The sequence below is a fragment of the Dendroctonus ponderosae genome, unplaced genomic scaffold, assembly GCF_020466585.1.
Source record: "Dendroctonus ponderosae isolate FM_Combo_2020 unplaced genomic scaffold, Dpon_F_20191213v2 Dpon_F_20191213_1, whole genome shotgun sequence".
In the NCBI taxonomy this organism is placed as follows: domain Eukaryota; kingdom Metazoa; phylum Arthropoda; class Insecta; order Coleoptera; family Curculionidae; genus Dendroctonus; species Dendroctonus ponderosae.
Window position 1 is genome coordinate 12893230 of NW_026017110.1, and position 10648 is coordinate 12903877.

General features: G+C 35.2%; 1 long non-coding RNA gene across 1 annotated transcript; it reads right to left on the reverse strand.

Annotated features, from left to right (window-relative positions):
- Positions 1-1565: 1565 nt before the first annotated feature.
- On the reverse strand, positions 1566-8130 carry LOC125502848. Its single transcript, XR_007280569.1, has 2 exons — positions 7178-8130; positions 1566-2169 (listed from the first exon to the last, which is right to left on the reverse strand). It is a non-coding gene; the product is annotated as an uncharacterized LOC125502848 (long non-coding RNA).
- Between the last annotated feature and the right edge of the window lie 2518 nt (positions 8131-10648).

Sequence of the window (10648 nt, forward strand, 5' to 3'; positions counted from 1 at the left end):
ATTCTTCTCCAGTTTAGTGGCGGACGGCTTTTTGTATGTGCATTTAAAAAATAAGTGAAAACTCGGAAAATACGAGTATTCAAATCATGTGTCCGCTGGCCAGAATCCTGCTCCTTTTCTCGTCTTATATGAAATCTTATCGGGATTTGATGTTTTGTGAACATTTATTCGTATGGCAAATTGGCTATAGCAATTCATTTGGTGCCAACCAAAAAAAAATTTTCAAAAAACTTTCCTAATTTTTAAAACGCGGAAGTAGTAAATCTTCTTATGTACATTTTGTAACACATCCTACGTTAAATTTGGAATTCTGTCAATTAGAGTACGATAAAGCGACTTCAAAGTAACCAAAATCTGTTCCTGAAAAGCATATTTGTGTTGATAGATACAGGAGAACGGAAGATACAAAAAAGCTATGGTGGCCTGTAGGCGAATACATAGATATCAATCTGTAGAATTGTATAACGGAGTGCAATAGGCATGGATGACTTAGTGAATTTTCAGGAGTTGGTGCAGTGATCCCGAAATTGCTTGGAGCGCCAAACCAACGCACCGGCACAGTAACTCACCGGTGCAGTTGCGTTACAGTCACCCATTTGGTAAAACGTTATTCATTAAGAATGTGGTGAGTTTTTTTAGGTGTTAAAATAAAGCCCCGGGCCTCGAAAACGTAAAGCTTTAATCCGCCCCTGAGTTAAATGCCTGCGACACAGTGAGGCGCGATGAGTTAAACGAAAAATTACATGTTCAGAGTTGTGCGTTTAGTAACAGTGTACCTACTCTAAATGTCGTCAAATTTTCGAACTTCACTCGTCGTTAAGAAAATGTTTGCAGGATTTTAAAAAACTGTTGCGGGACTCATTTTGAATTAAGGTTAGTAACAGTGTGCTCTAAATGTCGTCAAAATTTCTTCAAGCCTTCAAATCATATGAAATTCTGAATTTTGCGAGCTTCGTAAATGTTGACTTGAAAATGAACACTTTTACGCTACTGTAGATTCTCCAGTAAATAAAATATGAAATTTTAGCGTAAACTTGCACCTAAATGCCTGATATTCGAATTTAGCGTGCCTTTATAACATGTTGTTATAAATACGTGACATGTTATAAATGAGTCGAATCACCAATTCTCTATCCAATGATATCAAAAAAGGCGATGTCATGTTTCAGTGTATTTTGCAAATAAAAAAAACGGGCAAAACTAAAACTCATGGCATTTTTAACAAGAAACATAAATCTAATAAATTATAATCAAAATAATGACAAACTTACAGCAAGCTGCATTGTGCCACCTGGAAAGAAAGACGAACATGTATTTAGTACAGTAAGAAATTTGTTCAAAGCCAAGGCTATTTAAAATCAGCAAAGCAAAGAGAAAGAAACATAACGACTCCAAAAAATTTCAGTTGCTTGTCGGAAAACTAAACTCAGTTCAAACTAAAAGATATATAGATTAGAGATCATCCTTACCAGCTTTCTGTAAGCTGGTGCCCCATCCTCCATTTTGTACTCATTAATCATCAAATAGTTCACTACACTTTCACACTACATACAATGAAAATCCACTTCGAATATACAACTTTAATTCAGCAGTTACCAGGTGGGATATGGGGTACAATAATTTTATATTTTCCATTTAAGAACGTGATTCACACGACACGAAAGGACTATGGACCGATGTCTGTAGCAAACTACATTCATACATGTTTTCGAAAAAAAAAACTACATAATAAAGACGATTATATCATGATATATCATGTGCTTGTTCGCCCTTTCGATGATGCATTGCTCTGCTCTTGCTTGACTTGCTTCGCTCTTGCTTGGCAGTTCGTTTTTAATTTATTTATTGTTGACATATCTGTAGAAAGTGTCTGTTCGCATTGCAATATTTCAATAGGCATATTTCATGTTCTAACTTAATTGTACAATTTAGTAAAAATGTATGTTTTATGACCATAGGGCAAAACTCAGATATTAGAATCCGTCGAAGTTAAAGATATAATTTTTGCAGATATCTCAAGATTTATATTAAGGCGACAAGTAAATCAACAAATCTGTCAGTATTGGGCAAAAAAACCCGCTGAAGCACCACTACATTAGCTTATATTGCGTAATGATGAAGTGACAGCCCAACAGGTCTCTAGATTTTTGTGGGATCATCTCAGAACCGCTGAAACAAAATTAAACATTACTTGACTACAACTAAAATCTGGAATTAAAGAAAGCAATAATTACTAACATGAATCATCATGTTAGTCATATCATTTTAGATTTTGTCAGGCACGAGAAAGGTTTCAATGTTTATATTATAATTATGTTATCATCACGGTTTTATCACAAAGAAGAAATTGCGAAAAAAATCTCACTGAAGTTTGTTATTAAAAAATGCGCATCTAAATACAATGATTTTTGTGTCCAAGAATTTTTCTCCTGGAAAAGTTCAGTCGATGCAATGAAGCGTGCAAGATACATTCTGAGTTTACTGTTCTAGAAATAAACGTAGGAAGAGACAGCTCAAAATCATCTTTATATCAAGAAAGAAAAACAGAAATCAATATTCCGGCATAATAGATCAGGCAATGAAAATAATCTTTATTGAAAATAATTTCTACCCAATCACGAATATATCAATAAATTATCGCAAACTCAATTTTAATCTCGTCATATTTTTGTTGATAGCTGAAAATAATACAAGTTTGTTTCTACGAAATATATCCATAAAACTCAGCTAAATCTACAAATTCCTAGCGTTTTTCCCAAAGTCGCAACAATTCTGCATTGATATATGCAAACGGAAAAACCGCTGAACCGCTACCGAAAATGTAGGATTTTCTCATTTCATTCATTTCTTCAACTGTAAAAGTTGTCCGATCAAGGCTCTGAATAATGTCTAGATATTTTAGACTCGCCAACCAAAACATTGATGGATAACCAAAGTTGTACTGTAGCACGTTCCATAGTAAATGCCAATTTATGAAAACTCTCAGATGTACATAACGTGTATTTGTAAATCGTCACCCTGTATATTTAACACGTTTTATTGCCCACATATTTAAATTTGCCAAATATTTGGCAATGTTTACCGAATGCCGTGTTCATCTATAATTCAAGAAGCAATTAAACTTTCGATTGGCAGACACAAAAGTTTTGCCAAATCCCTTGACACTAATAGCTAAAGACAGTAGAAGCTTTTAGATTAACTAGGTCAAAGCCGAATTTTTTAATATTTGTGCCGAATTTTTATGTTTGTTTCTGTCGAAATGTTGGTTAAAAGATGTTTAAATTTGGATTTAAAATTTTCGACAAAAGTGCTTATTCTAATCAGGCATTCAAGCATTTTATATTTCAGTTTAAACATGAAACCCATAGACAATATTAGCAAAAATCATGGATTTTATGCAACATTATTTGATCATGTATTTACATAATTAAACTATTGTTTTAATTAATTTTTTATAGCTTAGATCCTCTAAAATTATGGAATTTGGCAGAGAGAATTATGATAAAATGATTGGATATATTTTACCGACAACAAACAACGGTACATTTTATAGTTTAATCTTCAGGGTCTCTAAAAGCGGCCTTTTTGGTCTTGGTCGCTTTTAGCTTTAAACGGACTATATGTACTAGTATAAGTATTCTACAGCATACCCACATTTTTCGGGACACTGTGTATAGTCGGTTAATTTGGTTAATTTATAGTCATTTTTAAGGCAAATGTTTGACAACTATGAAGCCATAAGCTTTCATTATGCAAAACAAGTTCTAAGAACTGCCTATTTGTGCTGAAGGATTTTAAAATAATTAATTTGAGTAACAATGCTCTAATATTGCTTTTTTCAAAATCGGATACATTCATCGGTTTTCAAAATATGGAATAAAAAAGAAATTTCACATTTCAGTTTTTGTCAAAAATCCCAACATGGACAAAAAATATTCCGACGTTTCTTGGAATATTAAATATTACTCCCGTAAATAGTGAACTTGGCAGTAATTATTAACCGACATGCCCATGTTTTTATTACCATACCCATATACAAACTTTAAAAAGCACACATGTGCTGACTCGAAAACCTATATATAAGTTACATCTGGTTAACTCGAAATAAAATAATATTCATTATTAACATGTTTCTCGTAAGTAACTTTAAAATTATACAAAATTCATACGGAAAATGCGCTTGAAACATTTGATTTGAAAAAGCGTATACCCGACTTTCTGTTACCTGACGCCGCCTTGTTTAGTTCCAATTTGGAATAATACAGCCACTATTTGATCAACATTAATGACAGAAAATACTTATTCTATTTACGTTTTTTATTCTATTAACGTTACGTATTTTGCGATTGGCAATATTTCAAGAGAAATTCTTCAGTGCTTAAATTACTGATATGACCTGACAAGGAGGATAGCTCTGCAATAATTCAATATTTTATTATTTAAATTATTTAATAAAATTGAAAAATATATGACAAAAAGAAGATTATGTCTGTCTACTTTATTACAAACTGGAACCCAGATCCTATATCAATATCATGTAAATTTTATAGCAATTTAATATCAGACATATGCAAAATTATGTTTACGATCTGATATCATACGTTCCTGATAAGTATATCTTCATTTGCAGTGAAGTCAGCCAGTCGGCTAAGATCAAAGTCAGTAATTGCGATGCTAATCGAGATCTTGTCAATGTTAACAGCGAATAGCTAGATATATCATCCAAAAACTATGAACCATTCCGGCTAATGGGCTGCAGATATTAAGTATCCATTGCAGATTCATATACGGGATGCTTGAGAGCTAAGTTAAGGAAGTAGTGTGCTTCGAAGTGTCCTTTCGAAGCCCAATAAAAAAATAACTTTTATATACAAGTATGTTTATGAAAAGGCGAGTATTGAAGAAAATAGGTACTATATTATACAGGGACTCACAACCTTATGGGCACAGAGCAGGGGCGTGTTGCGGAGCTCAAAACAAGTCGAGATTCCATTTAAGGGTTTTTTTTCTCAGGCCCATGGTTAACGAGACACAGGGTGTTAAAGTTTAAAGAAAATATTGGTATTTTCTATTTAACTCCTACGGTTTACGAGATATTTTGTTCAAATTTTGAACGTAGGCTACTGTTTAGACTGTTTAGCCGCCGGTACGTCAACTGGTTGTGCTAATCTACAGGGTTTTTTTTTCTAGAGGCATACTCCCCTTTTACCCTTCGCACCTTTTTGTAGTGCATTTCTGACTTCAACCGAACAAATGTTTGAATTTGTTGTTCAATTTAGGGATTTTTGTCTATTGCAGTTTTTTCGTATCCCCTTCGTTCTCGAGTTATTTGCACAAACATTTGCGAAAACAAAATCCATGTAGGGCTTCTAGGTGATTTTCCATAAATGTTCTTATAATTTTTTTGTGTTCTTTTGTTCAGTTCAAAAATTCACAAAAATGTAATGAATATTTCAATTTAATTTTCATAAAATTAATTTCATCAAAATTAAATAAGTTTAAATTATTTAATTTTAATTTAAGGGGCCGTTCAAACTGTCAACTTTATCCAATAATTGAATGTACTTTTTCATAATGGTACATTTATTACTGATAAGACTCCATAAATATTCATTAGATTCAACTAACGTTGAATATAAAAATTCTTTTAAAGTCCCCCACAGAAAAAATCACACTCATATTATTCAAATCTGGCGATCGCGGGCAATTATTTCCGCGACCTACCCATCGATTTGAAAACTGCAGATTAAAAAATTTACACAATGGCAAGTCACAATGGTAAAGGCAAGTCTGCAAGAAGCTCTGGAAAGGTGTAAGAAAAGCAAATAACTTGCACCGTTCAAACGATTAGGTCAAATAACTGGCCCAACCAAGTATCGCCCAACGATTCCGGCCCACATATTAATTTAAACTTATCTTTGGTAATGATGGGTTATTGTAATATGTTAATTTTGAACGGAATACTCGTGGCTGTTGTGTAGATTTGTAGTTCCCCCGCGCAGGCTTCATCAGTGAAAAGGATACTTCTGTGAAAACAAACGTTCTGCTTTAAAATTAAATGACAAAAAATCATCCTTGGCTCAAAGTCTTGCGGTAACCCTTCTTGAACTTTTTGAAAATTATATGGGTGCAGCATATTATAATATGCGTATATGTATACGTCGTATAAGTCGATGATCCGTGGACTAGTATGTGGTATGTTAAATTGTCTGGATAGTTCGGGTACTGGTTTGGGATTCATTTCCAATGTGGCGTAAAATTTGCTCCTTATTTCTTTCGTTCACTGCGTAAATGCGTCGTCCGTTATTGCGTTGGCAAAGAGAACCCGTCTCTCGAGTTTTCCGTTGAACATTAGCAAACGTTTGCCGATTTGGAATCACACGATTTGGAAATCTCCTTCGGTACTCCAGCACACTTCTTTGGCAGTTACTCTCACAAAACCCCAATACTAATGCATATCAAGTTGCTCATTGAATGAAAAATGTCCAGCCATTTTTATTAAAAACAGCTTGGTTTTGTCAGATTTGAGTACCAAATCTCCAGCAAAAAGCAGCCTACTATGATACAAAAAAGAACTCGAAAACGAAAAGGGGGCGTGACCCCTTTTAAAAAAAGCACCCTGTAGATTTTCGCAAACAGTTAACTTACTCGTAGGTAGAGAGTCTAAACAGTCGCCGACGTAAAAAATTGGTAGAAGTTAAAGGGAAAATACCAATATTTTTTTAAAATCTAATACCCTGTCTCGTTAACCATGGGCCTGAGGAAAACAACTTAAATGGCACTCGACTTGTTATGAAGAACTTTAAACATAGGTTTGTGTCATGTAGCCAAAATAATAAAGCAGAATTAAATATTACTTAATCAGTCTAACTTTTCTGATGTAAATTTTCTCACATTCTTTGAAACTTTTATTAATTGATTTTATACTACATCTCACCGAGGCCTCCGACATAGTGAGGTCTGCAACAATAGCCCCCGTAGATCTTACATCATCATCATACATTTGTACCAACAACGGATCAAGTCATGCTCCTTTATAAACTATCGACGAAATAAATCTTGGACTTGGAAAACCTGGACGCATTAATCCAAAAATCACCTCACTTCAATCATTGAAATCACTATATGTATTCATTTGAGCTGTTTCTAAACAAGAGACCAAGTTCTAATTTTTTACCTTCACCGGCTTAGCTCACTTGGGCCCATTTTCATCAAGCGATCTTAAACCAGTTTAACGTCTGAAACTCAATTTGACGCGCGAAACGGATTTCACCAGAACCTTAAACTTAGTTTGTGCTTAAACGCGTTTAAAGAAACGAACTGGCAGATTTTGGGCGTTTATAGCTTTAAACGCCGTTTAAAGACTTGATCTAACCTCACTGTGTAAAGAATTGTTGCTGTCGGTCGACCGAAAAATAATAAAATAGAAATGGCACGTAGGCCAGTTTATAACTTAATTTTCGAAGAAGTCTACGAATATTTTAATGCCACTTATGTACTTTGCCTGTCCTGTCTGTAATTGTGTCGCCGATAAGCCAACTTCTCGGTGCTTCGCGGTTTTATGCCACAGAATGCATGCAAACTTCTGCTAGAGATTTTAAGGGTTTCAGCACAACTACATCACATCCAATTGTACACGGGGTGAGCTCCGCGATAGAGCTGGTGTTCTGGGTTTTGTGAGATTCCAGCCAAGATGTTTACCCAGTAAAATCCTTCCTGACTCCTCCGCTTGCCTTGTTTATTCAATGAATTTTATAAGGATCTGAAAGGGCGTCCGCAGGACTTAATTTTCTACTTGTTTAAGTAATTTTTCAAATAGAAAATCTAATAAAAACGTGTATACCAGTCATAAGCCATACACGAATGCACAAACCGTGCATAAACAAAGCAAACTTTAAATGTTTACGGTTAGTTCGAGCAGAAAGTTTGGGTTTGATAACGGGTTATTGACGTCATGGACCCAAATGGTTCTTTGATAAGATGATTTTGCGATGAGAATCGTAATAGTTCTCACTTTTGCAACGATGCCAGTGTTTCCAGTTTCTTAAACTGCGTTTCAATAAACGCAGTTTGTGAAACGGAGCGAAACGCTGGTGAAAACGGTCCGTCGTTAAACGCGTTTAATTTCGGCGTTTACATAAACTTAGTTTCGTCAAACTGCGTTTCGCTTGTTTCTGATGAAAATGGGCCATGAAGGAAATAAATCTAAACTTCTTTAATATGCGAAAAATTACATGCAAGGAAAAGTTAGTTTCTCTATGCAAATATCTAACTGATTTATTAGGAAATGCTGCCAAACATGAGAAAACGTCCTATTCAGTATGTTTGTTGATGATATTAATTTCCTTTGCCCTGAAGATATTTAAAATCACTAAAATGTTTGTTTTAGCCAAACAATAAATAAACAGTTGAATGGTTTGAGCATTAGCATTTATTTATGTGCAAATGTACCTACTTTGCAATCGTAACTGCTAAATATCGAGTTCAAATTACATTGATAAATGTCTGGTAATATGGACAGAATTATTTCCTCAGGTGCTAATTCATGACTTATCTAGAAAGCAATGTTATAAAACAGATATCAGGTAGTCCCTACTTTGTTCTACAGATTCGACCATTTACTAGCTTTGCGAATCGACGCTTCTTTAGCAGTTTAAAAGAACTATTATTTAGCATACTTTTCAATGTTCAGCACCTGTATGCGTAAGAAAATGTCAATATCAGTTGAAAAAAACATTTTGAAAATATCAATTGGATGAAACAGGGCTTTCTCATAGAACATTCTCTCTAATTTAAAGCCCTTTCCTCGCCCACTGCATAAATGCAACTCGTTTTTTCAACACTGGCCCCGTTTACATGCGGTATGCAATGACTATCCAACATCTAACGAACTAAATAATTTCATTAAATATGAAAGATATAAAGAAGTAAAAAGAACCATTTGGCAAAACCATTCTAACCTGCACTTGTATTTTTATGTGAAACTTAAAGATTCATTCAGTTATCGATAAACATTGTAGAAAATTTAACACAACTTTAAAAAAACATTCGAAATGCGTGTGTGCATTTTAATCACATTTTTTCTGTTACATTGTTTGTCAGTTTGTTTAAAGACAAATGTTTCTTTTTAAATATTATATTACAAAAAAGAAAAGGTGTCGTTCCATTTCACCATATTTATGGTACTTTATACCAGCAACTTGTTTGCTTTCAGTTTCAGAAAACCAACCATACAACAAAACTTTTAACAAACTCTCGAAGCTATCTAGCTACATACTCCGTTAAAAAATAAATTTATTCCTAACTATAATAAATTGTAATTTATGAGACCTCTGGCAAAAAACGACCAAAAAATAGTTGTTGTTGACAACAACGAACACACGGAAAAGAAACAATATACGGACACAAATACAGAAAAATGTCAAGCGAACTAAGTTTTCTCATATGAACACATATATATTTGAATCTGCAAATATGATCTTCATTTGCGATTTCTGCCATGGTTGGTGCAATAGAGAAGTATGGACGTGGGTTTCCACATGGAAAAGTTTCAATTTTCTAACAACCAAACGATTCAAACTGTTTTTAAATCCGCTGACGAAACTGAGAATGATTGGAAATGCAAGTATTCTTTCTGGCTTTGAAACGTAAAGGAGAGATAAGAACCAGGCATCGCAATAGCCATCTTGTGTGGTTGACGGTCCCCCATGGGTCGCCTCCCCAGGTGGCGGGTTGGGGGAATGCTTCCCAGATATGGGTGGTACCGAGGAAATGTAATACTCGGGGCGGACGAAAAGCTGATGGACTTTCAGAGACAGATTAGTATGGAGGAGCGTGAGAGAGGCCTATGTCCAGGAGTAGACGATAGAGGGCTGACTAAGAAGAAGATATCGCAATCCGTTTTCAAGTTTTACAAGCAATGGTTTAGAGGCAACAATTCTTGCATGTCCAACGAACATACAATCCCCAGGAACGCTGTTTTTCCTTAAATTTACAATGTTTTCAGTTAATTCGTGGAAGGAAACAAACGTACGTTTGAACATATTTATTTCAGACAAGTTTTACATACTTCTTACTGCTACTTATTCTACGGATCCTTAATGCTAACATCTTGTTGTTTAAAATGACATCATATGACTTAATCTAACTTATTCTAACCTAAACCTAAACATTAATACGTCCTCTAGTGCTTCCTAAGCTAACTTAAATCTTGCCCATGGTCCTCGTTGTGGTGCAGGAACTGGTCATCGCTTGTGGTCCACGTCTGCTTCTTAGACTGTGTCCGCAGGGAGAGGTCTGCGGTCACAGTTGAACTTCTTGGTGCAAGAAACCCTGACGGTAGGATTCTTGCTGTGCCGGATCCTATCCAGGAACCCTGACGTTAGGTTCCGGATGTGGTCCAGAAGGTCCTCTGTATCCAGGTCTCTTTGCAGGGTGGTATTTCGGACGAAGTATGGGGCCTTTGTCACTATCCTCAGTATTTTATTCTGGAATACTGCCAGTTTATGCTTTTGCGAGGTGCTGGTGGTGGTGGACCACGCAGGAGATTCATAGGTCAGCACCGGGCGTATCAATTGCTTGTAAACTCTGGCCTTAGTTCGTAGGCAGAGTTTACCTGACAGCAGAGGATAGCAGGCATGGAGCAGGA